Source organism: Natrix helvetica (genome assembly GCF_964273705.1).
Source record: "Natrix helvetica genome assembly, chromosome: 5".
Classification (NCBI taxonomy): domain Eukaryota; kingdom Metazoa; phylum Chordata; class Lepidosauria; order Squamata; family Natricidae; genus Natrix; species Natrix helvetica.
The window spans coordinates 35,837,699-35,850,464 of NC_138551.1; positions in this window are offsets into that span (position 1 = coordinate 35,837,699).

The window sequence follows — 12,766 nt, forward strand, 5'->3', positions numbered from 1 at the left end:
AACACATATCTATTTGTGGCTCACAGAGAAAGATTCAACATCTTTAAAGAGCTGCTGACAGTTGTTACATCAATGTCAGCATGTTTAACATCATCTAGTCAGCTTCATATTTAGATAAATAATCCTACCAATGATGCATTTTCCTGGGCAGGGAGACCCTAACTATGGTTTCTTAAATCTAGATTATTGTAATATTAAGTAATCCACAAACTGAAACTAGGGCAGACTGTGGCAGCAAGGTGACTGAGCAGTCCGCTTGGGTATTCAAAGGTTTGCTTTAACAACAAAACAGTTTCTATAAGTATAACTTTTTTGTTAGGTAAAACAATATGAGTGCTTAAAAGCTTATTTTTTTTGTCAGCAAGGATTATAAATAACATGTCGTTAACCTGCAAGTTTTAAAATATTAAGGCTTTGTATCAGATAATTACCAAGCAACCCTTAATTATCCTATATTTTGTTCCAATTTATGTTTGTGCCAGTAGCCAAGTGACAGGACATTTATAATTAATAGTATTTATTGCAAATAATACAATACTTTCAGCTTCTGAATTACTCCGATATGAATGAAGAATATTCATTGTAGATAATATGTGCACATATATTAGTTTTATGTGTGCGTATTTATTAACTACAAGTATTTCAGAAGTTAATATTGGCATAGTAATAATTTAGTTTAAATTGAGTATTTATAGTAGGTTTTATTTTAAAAAGGTTCTTTAAATTCTGAGCAGTGAGAATGCACTCAAACTACATTGAAATTAATAAAACGTTGCTACTGATTGCAATACACCTTTTCCCTGTTTGATGCTATTTGATATTGTACAAAGTGCATAAACTGGAGGCCCCAAAAAGTTCGCATCTAGTTTGGAAAGTTTAATGTGTCAGAAATCAGAAATTATTTTAAACAATGATAATATAATCATATTAACTATATGTATATGTAATTAAAATAAAATGTAAATTGAAAAATTAAATTCAGTTTTAGTCCTGGTTGTATCACTCAACTTACAGTATGGAATATAGCTACAACATGTTACTCAAGGACCAAGTGTAGTCTCAAAGTTATGTGCTGCTGGGTTAAACACTACTTCATATTGCTTTACAGTGGATTGTTATAGTCTCCAACTTTTTTGGTCCATGGACCAGTGTCATGGAAGACAACTTCTCCATGGACTGGAGGGCAGATAGTTTCAGTTTTGCTTTCTTGCTTGCCCACCAATCACCTCCAGTTGTGTGGCCAAGTTCCTAACAGGGACTTCGAGATACTGCTATAGAGCACTAACATTTCATGAGTAACTAAGCAGATGGGAGAAAAGGAAGAAATATTTTCAACTTGATTATGATTTCATTTATACCTAGGGAAAATGGTTCAGTTTCTCAAAAGCAGGACGTTATTTTTCCCTACTAAATTTAGTTGATATGTGTTCTCTACAGCCCTGCTGTGACTCTGATTAAGTTAAGCTAAAATTAGAAATGTGCAAATCAGTCTAAATCAAAATCTCTTTGATTTCTCTCCCCCCACACCTTACCCTTAGATTAGTTTGGATTAGTTTTTATCTTCTTCTTTAAAGTTTCAATATAAATCATATTTTAAAGAAGATAATTGTTTTCTTAATCCTAAAACTATTATTCTAATGCCTCTTTGACTAGAGGATAGTTGATAATTGCAATTTTAACTCACCTTTCTGAGAAGGTGCTAAACTGGGAAGGATTCTTCTAGGAAAAACAAATCAACAAAGAATAATATGTAATTTTTTAAGAAATGTAAATATGTTTATCTCTTATTTCCCATCCTTAGTTGCATATAGTAGTATAATCTTAAAAACTTCCGTTGCATGAAATGTAATGTATAATGTTGCAAGTAACAAATAGATCATCAACCTAAAGTTACTAGTGCTAAAATACTTAAAGGTTGGAAGAGAGAGGAAAATTTGCATTTTCTGAGATAACTTGCAAGATTGCCCAGTCTGATGATTTCTAATTCAAGTAGTACAAAACAACCCAGAGTCTTTGTAAAGTATTTGTTAAATGACATTGCTTCAACTAATTGTTATAAAAAAATTTGATAGCTGCATTTTCTATCTAAATATCTTTCTTGGCTTTCAATTTTCATATTGAAATAAACAAAGGTAATTTTGTAAAAGCTTACATGTATTTTAATATCAAAACCCAATGATCCATGCAATCAAATAAGTAATAATTTGCTTCTGTCAAAATCTCTTTAATAAAACTCTTTATTTGAGTTTTAGTCATGGCTGTTTCTCCATTGTGTCTATTTATGTTTATATTAAGCCAAATCGCTTTTCTTCATCCTCCAAGTGCTAATTATAGTGCAACTAAAAAACTAGAGAAGGAAGTTGGGGGCGAATAAAAAAGCATTTCCATATGTATTGTTTTGCATAAATCATATTTAAAAAATCAAAGAAGAATTTCAAAATTCTCATCCAAGAAGCTTCTTCAGCTCTGACAGGACAGTGGAATCCTTCCATTCCCACTATACAGTCAGAGCTGAAGAAGCTTCTTGGAGTGAATGTTTTCAAAGAAAAGAAAAAAACAAACAAGAAAGCCTAGTTGCCTCCTGAGAAAGCATCTTTGGGACAATCATGACCTGGAAGACTGAGAATCTCTACAGACTTTTAGCTATAGAATTTGGGATGAACATCCTTTGAATGATGTGGGAGTAAGAATGGATTTCCAGAGGAAAAAACTGCAGAAAACTAGGAGCACCACTCACGGTGCCCTGAGGACACAGATAAACCTCCACTTGTTTCAATGACCCGCTAAAAGGATGCAAATGACCAGCTGTCTGCAAGGAATATAAATCCTTCCATTCCCCACCATCCTTGTCAGAGCTGAAGAAGCTTCTTGGATAAGAAGAAAAAAGTCTTCAAAGAAAAGAAAAAGAAAAAAGTTCACTTGCCTCCTGAAAAAGCACCTCTGAAACTTTCTGAATTAGTAGATAATCTATATATTGTTTATCAAAAACACTGTAAGTACTGTGAATTTTAAAGAAGTAGAACTTTCTAAAGATCTTTTCGAGTCCACTTGGATTTTAGCTGGAAAGTCTGCATTTTGTTCCTCTTATCGCTTCTAGACTCCAATTTATATTGAAGTCAGGGGAGTACCAATGATCTCATAATTTCACTACAATTTCCAGCAATGTATGTTGCTGGAATGGCTACAGTCCAAAAAACATCTAGGGACTACCATTACATATAACATAGTAAACAGTCAATCAGTTCAGATTTGATTATTTCATTTTGAGGTCACCTGCATGCTATAATAAATGAAAAGTTAAAGGGAAAAAAAGAGTGTTTCAGGAAGAGAAATTATAAGTTTTCCAAAGATATGTTTGATTTCATTTGGGTCAGGGCTCAAAGCTTCAAAAGGAAAGATTGACTATGATCATGCTGACATCCAAAGCAAAATTCTGCAGAGGTTCTCTGCACCGCTCCAAAGCAATATGCATTAAAAAAAATCCATCATTTCTTTCTCAAAACCATTTTTTCTGGAGTTCAAATTCTTTGATGTGCACTTCAAATGCACACATAAGAAAGTATTTTTTCATTAATTCCAAGAAGTGATAAAAACATGATTATCTGGAACTGATAATATACTGACAATTGGTGTCAGTTTTTCTTAAATTTCCTGATCACCTGTAATTAAAGGAAGAAGAGCTAAAAACTTCCCAGATGCTCTATAATTATTTAGAACTGTTTAAAATCTAACTGGCAAAATGGATTTCACAGGTAGCTCTCAATTGGACTCCAAGACCCATTGTTCATCTTGCAAAAGTAAAGAATTTGTATTGGTATGGAAAATATAAAATATATGGCTTATATAAAGTTTGCTATAAAACTGTGCTGGGGTTATACGTAATTAACAATTTCTTCTCATCATTTCCCCTTAATCTGTTTAGCGCACATTATCTATTCATTACTGTTGGATACTTGTTCTAACTACAGTGGTTTCCACCAAGGTCCTTTGTTCTGGTGGGAACAGAGGTTTAATCCTATTGGTTGAAGGGTCTGACAGCTCCCTATAAAAGGGCTGCTGTCAGACTCAACCTTCGCTGGATTGTTCTCACTTGTTGTACTTAATAAAAAGCTGTTGTTGGGCATCTCAATACAATAGTAGAGTTGGAAGAGACCCTGTCTCTCTCTCTCTCACATACCCACACAGAGTTTTTTGCCGTAGCATATGCATGCATGAGCATTTTATGTACATAAAATAAAACAGGGAGAAGAATGAATAAATGTTCTAGTTAAAATAAATGTTCTTGTAATAAAATTGGATTATATTTCTTTCAGTGATAATTGAAATATTTCATATATATATTTCAAATATTTCATACCATTGTATAAATGGCTGACCTGGGTAATTTTACACCTCTCAAGTGGGCCTTGAAAGCGTGACAACCTTTTCCTTAAGATATCTGCCTTGTGATTAATAGAAGTGTTGTGCCATGCCACAAGAAAGGGTAACAAGAATCTTCGCTGGTCCAAGGGACCCCTTTTTCTGCTTATAGATTTTGCCCACAATATTTCAATTTCAAACAGAACGCTAATGTGAACAGCAGAAAATGTTCTCTCCATATAAATGTCCAAATGAGAAGTACCATGGTGAGGATAGGGAAAGCATATACAGTTTGCTTCATCCAGACACTCATGAAGAGAACTGTTCTCTTCTCTTTGACTTCCTATAACTGACTTCCTATAATGTAACTGAGCTTCATTTTGGTTGGGCTTTCAACATCTTCTAGATTCAGAGCAAATACTTTGTTCTAGCAATTCTTAGACCATCTGACATACTTCAGAGCCTCTAATCAAGATCTCAGTGGCATTCTTTCTCACAATATTACTGTGGATCACTGTGTTTTTTTTTTCTGAATCCACCTGCTTTTCTTCAGCCGATACTGCAGTATTGAAAGTAACCATAGCTGCTTCTTTATTATGCTCTAACCTAGCCTCAACCTCTTCGTTTATCAGAACCAATGAACTTGCAGCTCAACTATTTAGCTGCAGGCAGCCATTTGAACTGACTGATGCTTTTATATATACTCTATATGCTATTTGGTCTATGGAGAAGAATGTGAACAGGTGGTAAACCTCCCGAGAGCCCCTAAAGAACAATTTGCGTCTGACAGCTCCCAAGCCAATGACATTGGAAATGACATTGGGAATGACATTGTGTTTTAAAACTTTTATATCTCAAAGGAGTTTTTCTGTGTCATTGCTAGACCACTTCCCAGGATGTTTAGTGAAAAATGCATGAAGTCTAGGTAAATTTCCTAAGCAGTTTCTTTGTCACTTTTATTTGGTATTGAAAGAGAATATGCTTTGAAATGATATTTTTTTTGAAATGCAAAACAACTACTATTTCTTCAAAAAACACCTCAGGGGCTTGCAATGAAAGGATTAGTATCACAAATTCTAAGTGTTAAAACTATAATGCAAGCCTACATATTGAAGCTTTGAAAATATAACACAAGCCCCTTCATGACCAGATCATCAGCTTGGAAACTAGGCCTACCTGCTATGGGCGCACTTAGAAGGTAGCTCATTCTTGGCTTGATCCTATTTTGTTCCTGTTTCAGAACACTGTAGATCTGTCCTTCCATTTTTTTAGCATAAAAGCTAAATATCAAATGTTATAATGTTTCTAATTTTTATTACAATAGATCAGCATTTTCAGAAATTTCACCAATGATTACATTTCAACGAAGAGTTAACATTCTTTTATAATCTGAAATATTATAGTGCTCTCATCTTCATCTTTCCAACTGAATAATAAACAATACTGAAGAAAGCTAATCCATTATAATATGAAGTTGGCAGGTAGGTGACATTCACTAGAATGACCCAATATCCAACTTTGCAAAATCTTGTGTTTAAATAGCTGTCAGAAAACCATCCTCAGTTTGAAGAATTGCTTGGTGTTAATATAAAAATGAGAAGGAAGAACAGAGGCCTCCAAAATGCCAATTATGGTTAGAACGTGGACAGCAGATTGCATAATCAGAATAGTCTTCATTAAAATAAAATAGATTGCATTTATTCATTTATAGCAGGGTCTCCCAAACTTTGAGGTATACCATTTTTAGGGAGATGCAGAGAGAATCCAGGGGAGGTATTAAGAAACTTTTAGTTACATTATTGCTATTAATCCACCTTCACAAAGTTTAATTGCATAGTATACAGTGTTCATTTCAGCGTTTGAATTTTTAAGAGACATGTGTACATTACACTAAAGGAGAATGCGTTTACATTTTAGGAACCCTTGGTTTATATTTGCATACTACAATTTCTATGCTGCTTTACTCAAGCAAATGCAAGTTGCTTACCAAACCCAAATGATAAGTGTTCTAGCTTGCTGAGAACATGGGTGGACAAACGGAGGCGAGCCAGGACTTAACAAAATGCTAACAGTTTATTACTAACAGGTTGCCAACGCGGCACTTCGCATTTCGCGTGTTCAGATAACAGCAACAGCTGGGCTCTGCTTTGACAGCCTTTATATATGCCGGCTGTCAAGCAGTCAGCCAATCAGCGTTTAGCACAGCGCCCCCTAGTGCAACGGACCAGAGGGAAAACTTATGATACACAACACTCCTTCACACTTAGAGCGCGCATGCATAGTCTTGCAAATACCCTGTGCGGCAGCAGACCCGCCCTGATCTCCACAGAGTGACTTCTGCCTCAGAGTTAGTGGCCGTGGTTCCCAAGGACTCAGGCATTTCCCTATCAGACTCTATCACCGCTGGAAGTTCACGGGGAAGATCAGGTAAGTCTCTAGGTTTTTCTAATCTATTGCGAGATTGCTCTGGGGAGGTAGACCGGGAACGAGGCGTTTTCGCATTTTCGTAGGCTAGGCCCTGTTGCTCCCCTACCGTGTTTGACTCCCCTTGATGGTTTCGTAGCTGATTGATATGGCACCTCCATACTCGGCCATCCTCTAACTCTATTAGGTAAGAGCAGGGGCCTGTAACTTTCCTAACAATTCCCTGGACCCAAAGTGGGTGGCCGGCGTAATTTCGGGCATAAACTGTGGCGTTTAATGGAAAACCCTTAATCTGACAGTGTGAGTCCAGAGGCTTTCATGGGGCATACTCTGGATGAAGCCTGTCTAGCCTTGTTTTAATTCGTCGACCCATTAATAACTCAGCAGGGCTTTTATTTGTTGTGGCGCATGGGGTGGCATGCTGCCAAAAGAGATATGTGTCTATGTCTTCCTGCCAGTTGAGTGGCCCAAACTTAGCCAGCGCTTCTTTTGCTGATCTGACAGCGTGTTCCGCTAGGCCATTGGCCACTGGGTTGAAGGGGGCTACAAACGCATGTCGGATCCCCAGTTTGGTAAAGAACTTGTCTAGTAAGGCAGCAGTAAATTGGGGCCCATTATCTGACACAACTAGATCAGGTAACCCATGGGTGGAAAACACCCTCCTTAATACCTTAATAATGGCAGGGGCAATTTCAACAATGCAATTTCAACCCACTTAGAATAAGCATCAACAATAACAATAAAAGTCTGGCCCTTTACTGGGCCTGCCAAGTCCATATGAATCCTGGACCATGGAGCTCTTGGCTGCTCCCAATTTTGGATGGGAGCTCTGGGACAGGCAGGTCGGGACTCCTGGCACTTCAAACAGCCAGAGACCCACCGTGCAATGTCCTGGTCCATGCCCGGCCACCAAGCGTAGCTGCGGCCCAGTGACTTCATTCTGACGATGCCTGGGTGGCCTTCATGGAGAGTTGTCAGCACCGCTTCTCGCAGGGAGGCAGGAACAACCACATGGCTACCCCACAGGAGGCAGCCTTGCTGGATTGAGAGTTCGTGTTGCCTGGTCGAAAAGGGTTGCCACTCGGTGCCTAGTGATTTGGCTGGCCATCCACGTTCAGTCCAAGCCAACACCCTGGAGAGGAGTTTGTCCCGCCGTGTGTGTGAGGCCACGTCCGCTGCTGTGATGGGTAACTGCATCTCGTCGATCAGTAGAACCTCAGAGGCAGGCGCAGGATCCTGAACAGCGATGGGCAACGGGCATCTGCTCAAGGCGTCAGCATGGCAAATGTGCTTCCTAGGCCTGTGGTGCAGGGTGTAGTTGTAGGCAGCCAGGAACACTGTCCATCTTGTGATCTGGGGGACAGAATCTGGGGCGTTTGTTTGTCCCCAGCGATGATGCCCAGCAGGGGCTTGTGATCAGTCACTATGTGGAAATGACAGCTGTAAAGATACGAATGAAACCGCTTCACCCCAGCCACTATAACCAACGCTTCCCGATCGAGCTGGCTATAGTTCCTTTCTGGTGAAGACAGGGTGCAGGAGAAAAATGCCACCGGTGCTTCTAGCCCGGACTGCAGACGGTGGCTTAAAACTGCTCCGACCCCATAGGGGGACGCGTCACAAGTTAGAATCACCAGGAGGGATTCGTCGTATTGGTGCAAAACACTTTCAGAGGTTAAAAACTTTTTGACATTCTCAAAAGCTGTGGTTTCCTTCTTGCCCCAAACCCACTTTCCTGAGCGGTCTAACAATCTGTGGAGTGGCTCCACAACAGACGCTTTGTGAGGCAGGAAAATATTGTAAAAATTGAGCAAACCTAGGAAGGCTTGAAGCTCGGCTTTGGCTGTAGGTGGGGGAGCCTGACTAATCGCCCGCACCTTTTCAGGGGTCAGATGGATCCCTTTCTTATCTACTCAAAAACCCAAAAACTCAACTTGGGGAACTGCAATTTGGCACTTGGTTGTCTTCAGTTTTAAGCCAGCACCACGGAAACAGCGAAGTACGGTTCGCAAACGGGCCATAAGGTGTGACAGGGAATGGGCTGAGACCAGGACGTCGTCAAAATAAGGCACGATGCCTGGTATCCCTTTCAGAAGCCTTTCCATCAAATTTTGAAATAGCCCAGGCGCTACGCTGACCCCGAACTGTAAACGGGTGCACTTAAAGGCACCCCTATGTGTAACTATAGTCTGGGCTTCAGCAGTTGCCTCATCCACAGGCAACTGCTGATATGCCTGAGCCAGGTCGAGCTTCACAAATATGGTTCCCTGACCCAGAGAGTGCAGCATGCTGCACCACTGGCACGGGGTATGAGCTCTGCTGCAATGCACAGTTCAGAGTGCATTTAAAGTCCCCGCATATGCGCATAGAGCCATCATGCTTCACTGGTGTGACAATGGGAGTTTCCCAACGGGCATGGTCAATAGGTTCTAACATCCCCTGGGCCAATAACTTGTCTAATTCTGCGTCTACTTCAGATTTTAAAGCAAACGGTACCCTGCGCGGCTTAAGGCGCCGTGGTGGTACCTGGGGGTCTAAATTGAATGAGATGGGTGTGCCAGTGTATTTCCCTAATCCGTCCCCAAAAACCTCGGGAAATTCCTTAATTAGTATGTCAAGGTGTGGAGTGGTCTGAATTTGATCTATGCCGGTTATGGCTAGACCCAGAGCTTCAAACCATTCCAATCCTAACAAGCTTGGCCAGGGACCCCTGACTACAATAAGAGGGAGCCTCTTGTGATATTGTTTAAATGACACCTTACAGGAAAATTTCCCCAGTACTGGAATGGGATTTCCCTGAAAATCCCTCAACTTCAATGGGCACGGTGATAATCTCGCTTGGGAGATGTCTGGCACAAGTCTCTTAATACTTGCCCATGATATGATAGACATGGCTGAGCCAGTATCTACCTCCATCTGACAGGGTTTGCCCTCTAGCCTAACGGTGAGGAATATTTTTCCCCTTGGGGCATGGATGATCTGATCTACTTCAGACTCATCCCTGTCCTCATTGACCGTAAAACAGGAATCCTGTTTCCTGGAACCTGCATTTTTACCCATGTTGAAGGGTTTCCTGAAACCCTGGCTGGTGCTGGGAGAGTTCCCTTCTAAGGCACTTGCGCAAGGCGCAGGTGCCCTACAAACCCTTGCCAAGTGGCCCCTTTTCCCACAACGAAGGCAGGAAGCGTTTTTGAAATGGCATTCTGCCCTATCGTGCCTACCCCCACACCCAGGGCAATTTGCTCTGGACATAGCCTTACCCTGTCGCCCCTTGGACTGCTCACCACATAGGCGATGTACTTCATCATTTCCGATGGCCCCGGTGTCATCGATAACGTCGTCATGGTGAACCTCAGTAGTCCTGTCTGTGGGCAGGGGCTTTGAGAATTTCTGGATTTCTTCTGTGGATTTTGTTGACAGCTCTACAGCCCTGGTTTCGTCAAGGGCTGTCTGTAAGTCAAGTTCAGGTTTGGCCAGCAGGCTGCGCTGTATGCGGAGGTCTCTAACACCTCCCACAATCTGGTCTGTCACAGCTTCATCTAAATCTTTAAATCTACAATGAACATCTGCGGCTCGTAAGGCAGCCACATAGTCGTTTATTGACTCTCCCTCAAGCTGAACCCTTCGGTAAAAAGCAAATCTACACATAGTGTGGGAGAACGCTGGGGCGTAATGATTTTTTAATTTGGTCATTAATATGTCCCAGGGTACATCATGGACCGAGTGTGGGGCAGCTAGGGTCTCTGCCAAATTAAACATCTCCGTACTACATAAATTTAAAAAACATGCCTTTAGCAGCGGCTAAGGTATTCATTGAGGCCATCTCTGAGGTAATTTCTTCCTTCGACGATTAACTGGAGGCAGTCTTCGTAGGCAAGTGACTTACTCGACCTCTCGTCGAGTGATCCCCTGAGGGAATTCAGCTCTTAGTGACTCAGCTCGTGCTTAGTGACTTTCACAGCTCTGCCTGGGCTCCTCCTGAGCATCCCACCTTCGTCGCCAATGTTCTACCTTGTGGAGAACATGGGTGGACAAACTGAGGTGAGCCAGGACTTAACAAAATGCTAACAGTTTATTGCTAACAGGTTGCCAACGCAGAACTTCGCATTTCGCGTGTTCAGCTAACAGGCAACAGCTGGGCTCTGCTTTGACAGCCTTTATATATGCCGGCTGTCAAGCAGTCAGCCAATCAGCATTTAGCACAGCGCCCCCTAGTGCAATGGACCAGAGGGAAAACTTATGATACATAACAATAAGTAAAAATAACTATAAATTTTACAACTTCCCAAACTCATAAAAAAATAAAATATCACTACCATAATATCCGTATTGTCAACCACGCATTGTGGAACAACATACTGGTTAGATTTTGAAATATAATTAAATAAAGGCAAAGATTTTCCTGCCCACTAGGTTCTACCTGCTTCATTAGTCACTTTAGACTGCAGACCTGCTCTTGCACTAGAACTGTGATAGTGAACCTATGGCACGCATGCCACAGGTGCCACGCAGAGCAATTTCTTAGGGCACACGAGGCATTGCCCTTTCAGCTCCAGTGCATATGCACGCACTGGCCAGATGATTTTGGCCTTCATTTTCTGCTGGGTTTTTTGCCCTCTGGAGGCTTCAAGGAATGCGTGAACCGGAAGTTCAGGAATGGCATTAGGCCATTTTTCACCCTCCAGAGATTTTAGTGAAAAACGGCCCTATGGGCAACCTGGAAGTCAGAAAATGGGTCGTTTCTGGCCTCCAGAGGGCCTATGGTGGAAGGGAGGCTGTTTTTGCCCTCCCCAGGCTCCTAGAAAGCCTCTGGAGCCTGTGGAAGGCGAAAAATGGGTCCACCAGGCCATTACATGGCAAAAGCGAGTGTGTGCGTGGGGGGAGGGCATGCGCACGCACAAGCCCCTACCCACACTGCCAATGCTTTTGGCACGTGATGACAAAAAGGTTAGCCATCACTGCACTAGACCATGGAGAAAAATAATAGCTCCCAAAAGAAACCAGCATGGCTGCATAAAGAACTCACTGACAAATTGAAAGACAAAAAAGTTAAGCATAAAAAGTGAAAGAGGGGGACATAGCTAAGGCAGAATATCAGCAAATAGCCCGAGTTTGTAAAGATGAAGTAAGGAAAGCTAAGGCTCACAATGAAGAAAGGTTTGCCACAAAAGTAAAAAAATAACAAAAAAAAGCTTCTTCCAACATGTTAAAAACAAGAAAAAGGTAAAGGAAACAATTGGTCCATTGCTGGGAGAAAGTGGCAAGAAGGTGACAACCAAAAGGGGAAAAGCAGAACTATTAAACTGATTTTTTGCATTTGTCTTTTTACAAAAGGATAAAACAGTCCAACCTATCAAAAGCAGCACCACAAAAATCAGACTAGGAACACAAGTTGAAATAGGGAAGAAAATGGTAAGTGAGCACCTGTCTACCCTAGATGAGTTCAAATCATCAGGACCAGACGGATTACACCCAGGGTTCTGAAGGAACTGGCAAATGAGATCTCAGAACCATTGAACTATATCTTTCAGAGATCCTGGAGCACCGGGGAACTGCCAGAGAACTGGAAAAGAGCCGATGTGGTTCCCATTTTTAAAAAAGGAAATAAATAGATCCAGGAAACTACAGACCTATCAGTCTGACCTCAATACCAGGAAAGAGTCTGGAAAAGATAATCAAGCAACACATTAGCAAACACCTAGAAGTAAACAAAGTAATAGCCAAAAGCCATCATGTCTTTGTCAAAAACAGATCATGCTAGACTAATCTTATTGCATTCTTTGACAAAGTGACAAAATTATACTGAACCAGAGGAAGGCCGTCGATATAGTTTGCTTGGACTTCAGTAAGGCATTTGATAAGGTAGACCATAACCTACTACTAGAAAAAGTAGAAGAATGTGGGTTGGACAGCATCACCACCAGATGGATTCATAACTGGCTGACCAACCGCACTCAACGTGTAGTCCTTAATGGAACTGCAT